Below are 13,122 nucleotides of genomic sequence, written 5' to 3'. Positions count from 1 at the left end.
AACTGACAAGACGTATGTAAAACAGTATTCTTTATACTGTGATAGACAGTTCCAACCCGTCTGTTGGCCTATCACAGTAAAGACTGGGCGTGGTTTAAACTTGTCCAGTCTATTGCAGGCGCTCAGGCGGGCCCCGCCTCTTGGCGCTTCTGTTGATAGATGTGAGGAACATCCAGGCTCTCATGCTCCATACCGTTATCTCGCACCTGGCTCCTGTTATCTAACAAAAGACCGCTTGTTCTCGCAACACCCGCTCTGAATGTGCCCCCCTCCCAACTCATTTGAACAGTTCCTGTCTTCATGCTTCTCTGTATTTTTCCATCATGAGAAAGTCCCATGGCCCTGATACTTTTAACAATGTTTCAAGTCAGCTATGTTGCATAACACATACATACATCCACACAAGCCAACAGCAGATAATATTCAATCATATATATGGTAATGGCTATAATGTAAAACACAGGATCCAACAATCCCCCTGTTGACACCCGCCAGGGTGTCACTCATTACCCTTATTTCAGCGGACCCAACATAGCAATGTGTTAATAGCATTTCATGAAAAAGTTTATTATTAATAAAACATAATTATTATTTTTATTTTTATTGATTTTTTACAGAAAAACAGAAAATAAAAATCAACCAAGAAAATATAAAAATCAAGTGATATATGCTTATGTCGCCCCCTGTTGACAAAAACAGGATACGACTTTATTGTTTATTGACATGTAAGATGTAGGATAAAACTTTAGTCATGGAAGACAGAGTAAAGCAGAGCAAAGCATTATTATAAACCATCTGGTCCTCTCAGCTACTCCTATCCTGCACCAGGTGGGCACCATGCCGCCCAGGGACTCCCAAACCTTCACAACAGGGAGAACAAACATACTGGAAAGAACTTATCATAAAACAAACATGTAAAACAAGGAACTGTGGTGGTGTAATATTTATTCTACTATCTCACCCACAGCATACCATGGGTCATCCTCAGCCAGTCCCATCCTCCCCTGAAAGCATGCTTCAGTATCAGCATCTCCAACTGGAGCATCAAGCAAAGGCATCATGCCTGAAGCCTTCACCACATCTGTAACAGACTTCTTAAAACACGGTATGATGCAAGCAGCACAAGACATCAATAATAAAAATACAAGAATTAGGGTCAGAAATCCAGTAACCACCATACCAGTGTACTTACCAAACCAGGCTCCCAACCAAGAGAACAGTCCAGACTCCTCCACCCCCGCCATGGTCCTCATCTCAGCAGATAGTGCATCAAGCCCACTAAGGGCCTTAGATATACTACCACTACTGGTGTTATTAGGAATATACGTGCAACATTTTTCACCGAACATCTTGCAGCCGCCCCCCTGACTGGCAAGAAGCATATCCAAAGCAAGTCTACTCTGTCTGGCAACCCTAGATGTGGCCTCAAGCTGTTCAGACAGACCAGTGAGTGCATCACGGGAGTAGTTCACAAAACGCTGTTGATTATAGTAGATGTAATTAATCCATGCAGTCTGTCTAGCATCCACTATGGCTGGACCTATAATAGGTAGTAAGTGCCAGAGTCCATCATTCCTACCCAAGGCCTGAAACTCATGAGGAACCCCCACTGGCACTCCCAACAGGTTAGTGTATATGTCAACTACATCCTCTGTCCATGGAGCACTACGTCTATGTCTCCCATGGGATGGAATGTTTTCAGGTCCCCTGGATACAGAACCCAACAGCTGCTCAGCAGTAACATCAACAATGGTCAGTGGAATTATCAAACTGGTCAGAGCACACGTACCTTGCCAGTCTCCTCTAAGAATGGGTCTCAGCACTCTTTTGGGTCCACAGATCCACCACACATCAGCCAGACCACTAGTTTGGTTTAGGCCTGTAACTGGCCAAGTGGCATTAATGGTTATGTTACTACTGCAATCAGCTTCAGGCAATCTCCCATAATCAATGCCATTACCTATACCCGTGATGCAACTGTAATTGCCCCCATATGCCTTAACACCCCAAGGGGCCCAATGAGGAGGTACTGTAGGAAACAAGGCTCAAAGAGGAACAGAGAGTTGAATTGGGCTGAACCTGGTAAAAACCTCTCAGAATACACAACCACCCCTCTCCTTCTCCTATAGCAAATGGGTGCGTTGCCAGAACAGGTCTAGCATGACCAATGTTTCATGTAACTCATGCAGTCCTTTCTTTTCAGGGTCTTAGCTGTATACCTCATATACGACAGCCACAAATTGTCCCTACCATCAAAACCAGTCTCAGTGCCTAATTGATCAATAGCTGAATAGTCTCTAACATTAATTACCTGAATGGGATTTTTAACACAGTGGTGGCAGGGGCGGTCCAGGGGTGTTAGAGGAGTGTGTCTGGCCCCGGTTCGTCTGGGACCTCTGGTTTTGGCAGCACCTTAATAGAAAACACACCCATCGTGTCTGTCCCGGTCCTTTGTAGTCTGAGGGTGTAAGTGCCTGCATCAGAGAGCTTAATAGTTTTGATGGTTAGTAGGATTTCATCACCTTTACAAAGTTCAACAGTGCTCCCAGGTTTCCCCCATATCATGGAAAACCTATCCACCTTTGTGGGATCCCCTATGCTATAAGGATACCCTCTTCTCCAATCCCAGAACTGTCCCAAGTCGGTTATCATGTAATCCCCATACAGACACCCTCCCAATTTAATATAATTTAATTTATAATTTTCGTCCACTTGTTCTGTAGACATGCATTCAGAACCCCATGGGTCAGAACCTGGAATCCGCTGGTACCTCACCATCTATTGCCATCGATTTCTCCAGAGTCCTGGAAATAAGGCCTCATACACAGGGAATTAGACAACAGCCACATAAAACCAATACAGTCACACAGGTGAATGTAGCCCATAACACAGTGATCATAATATTTTTTCCCATTTTCCGAACATACTTAACAAACCAATTAGTCAGAGAAGTATCCACCCCAGAGTTTTCTGCCAAACCGTGAGCCAGGGTGGTCAAACCAGCTGAGGCTTCGGGCACTGATTCGTCCGGAGCTGTGCTATTTGGGATGTAAGCACAAACATGGTCCCGATAATCACGCCTACTTCTCCCTTTTCAGCCAATAACAAATCTAATGCAATTCTATTCTGCCAAGCCATCAGGCTGGTTGCTTCAGTCTGTTCTGCAAAACATTTAATAGCATCTCTGGTATAATTGTTAAAGCGCTGTTGATTATAATAAATATAATTAATCCAGTCCACGTCCGTGGAACCCCAATGTTATCAATGTATACTTTGTCCTTCCATACTGGGTGAGTGGATTCATATAGCCCTCTCTCTCCATATGAGCTATGACCTGTGTCCACGATCAATATGGGAACCTGCACCGATATATCCCATAATGGCTCAGTGTCCCAGACTGCCATGTAGTTAGAGACTCCATTTTGGTCTACATAAAACTCCATTGAGAGATCCTTCCCAACCTCTACTCTAACTTCCAGTCTACCCAGATCTAGGGATCTCCTATGCTTATTTTGGAACAAAATCCTCATCGTCTAAACCATGGGTCAAATTGCCACTCTCCGCATACTCAAGTAGGACGTGCTGTATCAGGAATATGTCACCCACGATAAGACAGCTCAGACGAACAGCTTCCATGTGAAGCCCCACCCTTTCCCCGAGAACACATCACTTAGCAAGCGCCAGACACATCTTCACTTCTATGAACAAAAACAGGGGTGATAGGACAGGCAGGAATACTTCAATCGAGAGATGGCCCCCGGAATTCTGTTAATTCCAGTTCTCCTCTCGAACACTGTTTATTGTTCGAAAGTGTCAATGTGTCCTACCCTCCCGCCGTGCGATATGAATCCGGGTAGCTCTTTCAGCTAGCTGTCACCAGGAGTCTTTGGTATGGTCCCCCAACAAGCCTCGGGGACTGGATTGAGTGACTTCACCTGTAGTTCACCTGTAATGCATCAAATCCTGGACATACAGGCTTGGTTAACAAACAGTTTCTCATATGTTTTATCTGATTATATCTTTAGTTTCTTATCCAATAGACCCCATCCTATCCTAGACCACAATTTACCCATCCCCCGTATGATACCAGGCTCTGCCCAGGTAACAACCTTACCTACTCTAAATAATGACTTAGGTAAGATTAATATATTATCCTTCTGTTCTGACATTATCATGTAGGAGCTCCCCTTTCATTCTCCCCATGTCCAATTCTTCATTTTGTCTCCACTCAGTAACTGTTATCTACACATTCTGTTATCTTTGCTCGTCAAGGCTCCCCTTCTAAAACTTCTCCTCTCTGCTCTCCAACCTTCAAGGTCTCTGCAGTGCGGGGGGGGGGCTCTTCTGTCTGCCTTTTCCCCCTATCTGTCTGTAGCTCTTTTTCTCATGTTTCCAAATTTGAACTAAATGTCTCACTGTTTGGCTTTATCTAAACTCATGGATTTTTTTTATTAGAAAAACATGTCTATGGTGGCATTTTCTAAAGTCCTTATATAGGCTAATTAAACTCCACTATAATTAAGTTACCTTAAAAAAACAAAACAAAAAAAAACATTATTATTATTTTTTAAACAGTATTACCCATGACCACAAATTCATTATTCAAATGGCACCCCCTTGTGGCTGATCAGACCACCCGGGAGAGTCATGAAAGCAGGTCAAAGGTTACACCATCCCCTTACATTCGTGTTCCATACCATATTAGACATATTAAAGAACCCTTTATCTTTAAAAAAAAATTCACTTGTGTAATTAACTCAGAAAATAAAACTCCTAATATTCCATATGTGAGTGTACCCCTTTAAGATATCATGTCTCTGGGAACATGGAAATCCCCTTAACCCAAACATTTACTACAAAAACAAAACCTAACAATTACGATAATCCCCTCAAACTCAAATAATTTGTCTCGATGTTTCATGTTTTATTCGTATTTCTCCAAATTGTCTCCCCAAAATACTTCTTAAACTACCCAGCCATTAGACACACACACAACTGTGATAAACGTATACTGTCCTCTTAACGTAAAAACTCAGCCTGCAATCCCCTCTGCGGGCCTTTCATTGTTCCCCATAATGAAAACAGATTCTAATGTTAGTATACCTTAACCTCCTGTTTAATTTCAATGGTGTTATCTGAACAATCAAACCAAAATCAATAACCGGGAAGTACTTGTGTAAATTAATTAAAAGAACAACATAAATCTACCTTATTTCTCAGCACTTGGTTAGAACACCACTCCCTTCTTTCATCGACCACACCCGTCGCACCGTACCTAGTGTATATCTTATCTATTACTCAGTGGCTCAATTAATGTTTAACGTAAGTATGTTCAGATGTTGATTATGTCATTCTACAATATTAGTATAGTTCAAACCTCATAATATAAATCTACACACAGAATTTTACATTAATAGAGTTTAACACCTTTTCCAACAGTCATGCACACCCCCTCAATATTCAATTTACACCATTCACACACAAATCTTCATTCACCCCAGCAAGCAGACCAGTGGGAGACGCAATGGCCCCGCCTTCTATCCATTCTCTGTACAGCTTCTCCCCCATCTCGTCCACTCCTTACCCTCTCTGCCTTCATTCACTTCTAGAGTGGACTTCAGCGTTTTCAACACCTTTTCTATTTCCAACGACATTTTATGTACACTACAATACTGTCAACAACATATGCCTTTACTCAAACCCAAGTGGTACCCTTTCCTTACGGCTAAATCGGCCCCCAATTAGGTCTAAAGTAAGAACTCAATTATGCACTGTGGGTCCCCTAGGGTATTAAGTAGTCTAGTGTCCCCCGGATTATCACCTTTACTTCAATACCAAATGTACAAAATAAACAATACAATCACTCCATATATGACTAACGTGTCGACCGGATCACGTTTCTAGTACAACTTAATGTGTCATTCAAACTTGGTAGTCAGTGCGACGACTTTACTCCCCGATGTACTTCACACACACCTATGCTTTGTCAGGACCTTAGAGAGACCCTCTCCTTAAGGCTAAATCGGTCTCAAGTCCGAGTAATCAATTTAAATATCCGTCATTCACACTTGGCCCTGCCTAGTACATCACATTCGCATCATATGGCTATCCAGTCACACTTTGGTGGTCACTCGTTACCCATCACTTATACATGTAGTCCCAGACTATCCAGTCACACTTTGGTGGTCACTCGTTACCCACCACTCATACATGTAGTCCCAGACTATCCAGTCACACTATGGTGGTCACTCGTTACCCACCACTCATACATGTAGTCCCAGACTATCCAGTCACACTTTGGTGGTCACTCGTTACCCACCACTCATACATGTAGTCCCAGACTATCCAGTCACACTTTGGTGGTCACTCGTTACCCACCACTCATACATGTAGTCCCAGACTATCCATGTCACACTATGGTGGTCACTCGTTACCCACCACTCATACATGTAGTCCCAGACTATCCAGTCACACTATGGTGGTCACTCGTTACCCACCACTCATACATGTAGTCCCAGACTATCCAGTCACACTTTGGTGGTCACCCGTTACCCACCACTCATACATGTAGTCCCAGACTATCCAGTCACACTATGGTGGTCACTCGTTACCCACCATTCATACATGTAGTAAGTGTTCTCTGTTACCACCTACCAGCCAGGCATACTAGTACATCCCATACACAATGCACCATTAAGTATTGTTGATCAATAATACAATTGCAGTTGCCAATGGAGATATTACTTTCTCAACTATATTCCAATATCACGTCACAATAGTTTAAATTTAGCAACTTACATCAAACAGGTGTCTCACAAAACTAAATTTGGATAAGTCCAATGTGCAGAACTTTAGTTTTTCACAACAGGTGTCTGCTTACCTCTTTTAGTTGACCGGTCAGGATTTGTGAGACACACCGTCGACGACAGTACTGGCCAATCGGCTGGCACACCAATGTCCAGCGAAGTCCTTTTACCAGATCACGTCGGGGTCACCAAATTGTTAGAGTTGCGTAAATTCAAATCTGGTATCAGGATAAATATAACAATGAGTCACCAATTTTATACTATGTATTTTTTATTAGCTAAGTAATAAATGGCAAATGCAACTTTCGTATATACGGGCTCTCTGTAATACCACGCAGGGCAGAACAGAGAACTGACAAGACGTATGTAAAACAGTATTCTTTATACTGTGATAGACAGTTCCAACCCGTCTGTTGGCCTATCACAGTAGAGACTGGGCGTGGTTTAAACTTGTCCAGTCTATTGCAGGCGCTCATGCGTGCCCCGCCTCTTGGCGCTTCTGTTGATAGATGTGAAGAACATCCAGGCTCTCATGCTCCATACCGTTATCTCGCACCTGGCTCCTGTTATCTAACAAAAGACCGATTGTTCTCGCAACACCCCGCTCTGAATGTGCCCCCCTCCCAACTCATTGAACAGTTCCTGTCTTCATGCTTCTCTGTATTTTTCCATCATGAGAAAGTCCCATGGCCCTGATACTTTTAACAATGTTTCAAGTCAGCTATGTTGCATAACACATACATACATCCACACAAGCCCACAGCAGATAATATTCAATCATATATATGGTAATGGCTATAATGTAAAATACAGGATCCAACAAATTCAACATTAAAATGGTCATCATTTGTTTCACTGTGGATTTTTATTATTTTTTTAAAGGTAACCTTCACACTTGAGGGCAGTATAATTAATTTGCTATTTTGGTCAAGAATGACACGGTTTTGACAAACACTTTACCCTAAAAATATGTCAAATCAAATCACAATGTATTTATTTTATTAACAAGGTCTCAACACACTTTACAAAAATAATAATACAAACATTTTTAAACACAAAGATTGTTTTACCCATCCAGCAGCAGTCTTCAAAATGTCCCTCAACCCATAAGGGGTTTACATCTATTGATGGTGTTGATCATTGGTTGATGACCAGGGATGGACTGGGACCAGGGATGGACTGGGACCAGGGATGGACTGGGACCAGGGGTGGACTGGGACCAGGGATGGACTGGGACCAGGGATGGACTGGGACCAGGGATGGACTGGGACCAGGGGTGGACTGGGACCAGGGATGGACTGGGACCAGGGATGGACTGGGACCAGGGATGGACTGGGACCAAGGATGGACTGGGACCAGGGATGGACTGGGATCAGGGATGGACTGGGACCAAGGATGGACTGGGACCAGGGATGGACTGGGACCAGGGATGGACTGGGACCAGGGATGGACTGGGACCAGGGATGGACTGGGACCAAGGATGGACTGGGACCAGGGATGGACTGGGACCAGGGATGGACTGGGACCAGGGATGGACTGGGACCAAGGATGGACTGGGACCATGGATGGACTGGGACCAGGGATGGACTGGGACCAGGGATGGACTGGGATCAGGGATGGACTGGGACCAAGGATGGACTGGGACCAGGGATGGACTGGGACCAGGGATGGACTGGGACCAAGGATGGACTGGGACCAGGGATGGACTGGGACCAGGGATGGACTGGGACCAGGGATGGACTGGGACCAGGGATGGACTGGGACCAAGGATGGACTGGGACCAGGGATGGACTGGGACCAGGGATGGACTGGGACCAAGGATGGACTGGGACCAGGGATGGACTGGGACCAGGGATGGACTGGGACCAGGGATGGACTGGGACCAGGGATGGACTGGGACCAGGGGTGGACTGGGACCAGGGATGGACTGGGACCAGGGGTGGACTGGGACCAGGGATGGACTGGGACCAGGGATGGACTGGGACCAGGGATGGACTGGGACCAGGGATGGACTGGGACCAGGGGTGGACTGGGACCAGGGATGGACTGGGACCAGGGATGGACTGGGACCAGGGGTGGACTGGGACCAGGGGTGGACTGGGACCAGGGATGGACTGGGACCAGGGATGGACTGGGACCAAGGATGGACTGGGACCAGGGATGGACTGGGACCAGGGGTGGACTGGGACCAGGGGTGGACTGGGACCAGGGATGGACTGGGACCAGGGATGGACTGGGACCAGGGATGGACTGGGACCAGGGGTGGACTGGGACCAGGGGTGGACTGGGACCAGGGATGGACTGGGACCAGGGATGGACTGGGACCAGGGGTGGACTGGGACCAGGGGTGGACTGGGACCAGGGATGGACTGGGACCAGGGATGGACTGGGACCAGGGGTGGACTGGGACCAGGGATGGACTGGGACCAGGGATGGACTGGGACCAGGGATGGACTGGGACCAGGGATGGACTGGGACCAGGGGTGGACTGGGACTAGGGATGGACTGGGACCAGGGATGGACTGGGACCAGGGATGGACTGGGACCAGGGATGGACTGGGACCAGGGGTGGACTGGGACCAGGGATGGACTGGGACCAGGGATGGACTGGGACCAGGGATGGACTGGGACCAGGGATGGACTGGGACCAGGGATGGACTGGGACCAAGGATGGACTGGGACCAGGGATGGACTGGGACCAGGGATGGACTGGGACCAGGGATGGACTGGGACCAAGGATGGACTGGGACCAGGGATGGACTGGGACCAGGGATGGACTGGGACCAGGGATGGACTGGGACCAGGGATGGACTGGGACCAGGGATGGACTGGGACCAAGGATGGACTGGGACCAAGGATGGACTGGGACCAGGGATGGACTGGGACCAGGGATGGACTGGGACCAGGGATGGACTGGGACCAGGGATGGACTGGGACCAAGGATGGACTGGGACCAGGGATGGACTGGGACCAGGGATGGACTGGGACCAAGGATGGACTGGGACCAGGGATGGACTGGGACCAAGGATGGACTGGGACCAGGGATGGACTGGGACCAGGGATGGACTGGGACCAAGGATGGACTGGGACCAGGGATCAGCCAGGGCATTTCCAACACACGCCCCATTTTCTCCTCGAGGCCCCCTTTATAAGCCAAAAAATTATCATTTTGCACAAAACCAATATTAACAGGCCCAATGGAATTAAACAGGCCCAATTGGATTAAAATGAACAAGCCCATCTGGCATTCGCCCGAACTGCCCTTTGGCCAGTCTACCTCCAAATATGACTGCAGTGGCTTTCAGTGAAAGGATGAAGAAAACCTTTGCAAACAAAGGTTTCTGTACCAAACATTATGTTCTGCTTTTCTGATGTATCAAATACTTATGTCATGCAATAAAATGCAAATTAATTATTTAAAAATCATACAATGTGATTTTCTGGATTTTTGTTTTAGATTCCATCTCTCACAGTTGAAGTTTACCTATGATAAAAATTACAGACCTCTACATACTTTGTAAGTAGGAAAACCTGCAAAATCATCAGTGTATCAAATACTTGTTCTCCCCACTGTATGTGGCAGGGTCAACAGACAATCACGGACTATCTTTGTGGGCTATACTCGGCCTTGTCTCAGGATGGTAAGTTGGTGGTTGAAGAAATCCCTCTAGTGGTGTGGGGGCTGGGCTTTGGCAAAGTGGGTGGGGTTATATCCTGCCTGTTTGGCCCTGTCCGGGTGGATCATCGGATGGGGCCACAGTGTCTCCTGACCCCTCCTGTCTCAGCCTCCAGTACGTGTTCGGGGGCTAGGGTCATTCTGTTATATCTGGAGTATTTCTCCTGTCCTATCCGGTGTCCTGTGTGAATTTAAGTATGCTCTCTCTAATTCTCTCTTTCTCTCTCTCTGAAGACCTGAGCCCTAGGACGATGCCTCAGGACTACCTGGCATGATGACTCCCTGCTGTCCCCAGTCCACCTGGCCATGCTGCTACTCCAGTTTCAACTGTTCTGCCTGCGGCTAATGAACCCTGACCTGTTCACCGAACGTGCTACCTGTCCCAGACCTGTTGTTTTCAACTCTCTAGAGACAGCAGGAGCGGTAGAGATACTCTCAATGATCGGCTGTGAAAAGCCAACTGACATTTACTCCTGAGGTGCTGACTTGTTGCACCTTCGACAACTACTGTGATTATTATTGTTTGACCCTGCTGGTCATTTATGAACATTTGAAAATCTTGGCCATTTCTGTTATAATCTCCACCCTGCACAGCCAGAAGAGGACTGGCCACCCCTCATAGCCTGGTTCCTCTCCAGGTTTCTTCCTATGTTTTGGCCTTTCTAGGGAGTTTTTCCTAGCCACCATGCTTCTACACCTGCATTGCTTGCTGTTTGGGGTTTTAGGCTGGGTTTCTGTACAGCACTTTGATATATTAGCTGATGTAAGAAGGGCTATATAAATACATTTGATTTGATGAATACAAAGGGAAAACCAGCCACGTCGCAGACACTGACATCTTGCTTCCGGACAAGCTAAACACCTTTGCCTGCTTTAAGGATAACACAGTGCCACCGACGTGGCCTGCTACCAAGGACTGTGGGCTCTACTTCTCTGTGGCCGACGTGAGTAAGGCTGCCGGCCCAGACCGCATCCCTAGCCGCGTCCTCAGAGCATAAGCAGACCAGCTGGCTGGAGTGTTTTACGGATATATTCAATCTCTCCCTATCCCAGTCTGCTGCCCCCACATGCTTCAAGATGTCCACCATTATTTCTGTACCCAAGAAAGCAAAGGTAACTGAACTAAATGACTATCGCACTGTTGCACTGACTTCTGTCATCATGAAGTGCTTTGAGAGACTAGTTAAGGAACATATCACCTCTCCCTGATACCCTAGACCCACTTCAATTTGCTTACCGCCCCAATAGATCCACAGACGATGCAATCGCCATTGCACTGCACATTTCCCTATCCCATCTGGAGAAGAGGAATACCAATGTAAGAATCCTGTTCATTTACTATAGCTCAGCATTCAACACCATAGTACATAAAATCTAACTTTATTTGTCACATGCACCGAATACAACATGTGTAGACTTTACCGTGAAATGCTTACTTACAAGCCTTTAACCAACAGTGAAGTTCAAGAAAGAGTTAAGAAAATACTTACCAAATAAAGTAAAAATAATAATAAAAAGTAACACAATAAAATAACAACTAGGCTATATACAGGGGGTACAGATTCGTCAAGGTCATTTGTACATGCAGGTAGGGGTGAAGTGACTATGCATAGATAATAAACAGAGTAGCAGCAGTGTACAAAACAACTGGGCGGGGGTCAATGTAAATAGTCTGGCGAGCTCATTATTAAGTTCGGGGCCCTGGGTCTCTACCCTGCCCTGTGCAACTGGGCCCTGGACTTCTTGACCTGCCGCCCCTAGGTGGTGAAGGTAGGAAACAACACCACTTTGCTGATCCTCAACAATGGGCTCCACAAGGGTGCATACTCAGCCCCCTCCTGTACTCCTTGTTCACCCATGACTGCGTGGCCACACACGCCTCCAACTCAATCATCAAGTTTGCAGGCGACACAACAGTAGTAGGCCTGATTACAAACAATGACGAGACAGCCTGTAGGGAGGAGGTGAGGGCCCTGGGAGTGTGGTGCCAGGAAAATAACCTCTCATTCAACATTAACAAAACAAAGGAGCTGATGGTGGACTTCAGGAACTGCAGAGGGAGCCCCTATCCACATCGACGGGACGGCAGTGGAGAAGCTGGACAGCTCCAAGTTCCTCGGCGGACACATCACTGACGATCTAAAATGGTCCACCCAGACAGACAGTGTGGTGAAGAAGGCGCAACGGTGCCTCTTCAACCTCAGGAGCCTTTAGAAATTTGTCTTGGCCCCTAAAACCCTCACAAACTTTTACAGATGCACAATTGAGAGCATCCTGTCGGGCTGTATCGTCGCCTGGTACGGCAACTGTACCGCCCCGAAACCGAGGGCTCTCCAGAGGGTGGTGCGGTCTGCCCAATTCATCACTGGGGGCACACTGCCTGCCCTCCAGGACACCTATACTACAGCACATGATGTCACAGGAAGGCCAAAAAGATCATCAAGGACATCAACCACCCGTGCCAAAGCCTGTTCACCCCGCTATCATCCAGAAGGCAAGGTCAGTACAGGTGCATCAAAGCTGGGACCGAGAGACTGAAAAACAGCTTCTATCTTAAGGCCATCAGACTGTTAAATAGCCATCACTAGCCGGCTTCCACCCGGTTACACGGCCCTGCACCTTAGAAGCTGCTGCCCTGTA

Source organism: Oncorhynchus masou, chromosome 23 (genome assembly GCF_036934945.1).
Source record: "Oncorhynchus masou masou isolate Uvic2021 chromosome 23, UVic_Omas_1.1, whole genome shotgun sequence".
Lineage (NCBI taxonomy): Eukaryota > Metazoa > Chordata > Actinopteri > Salmoniformes > Salmonidae > Oncorhynchus > Oncorhynchus masou.
Note: the sequence above shows the minus strand (reverse complement) of the source record.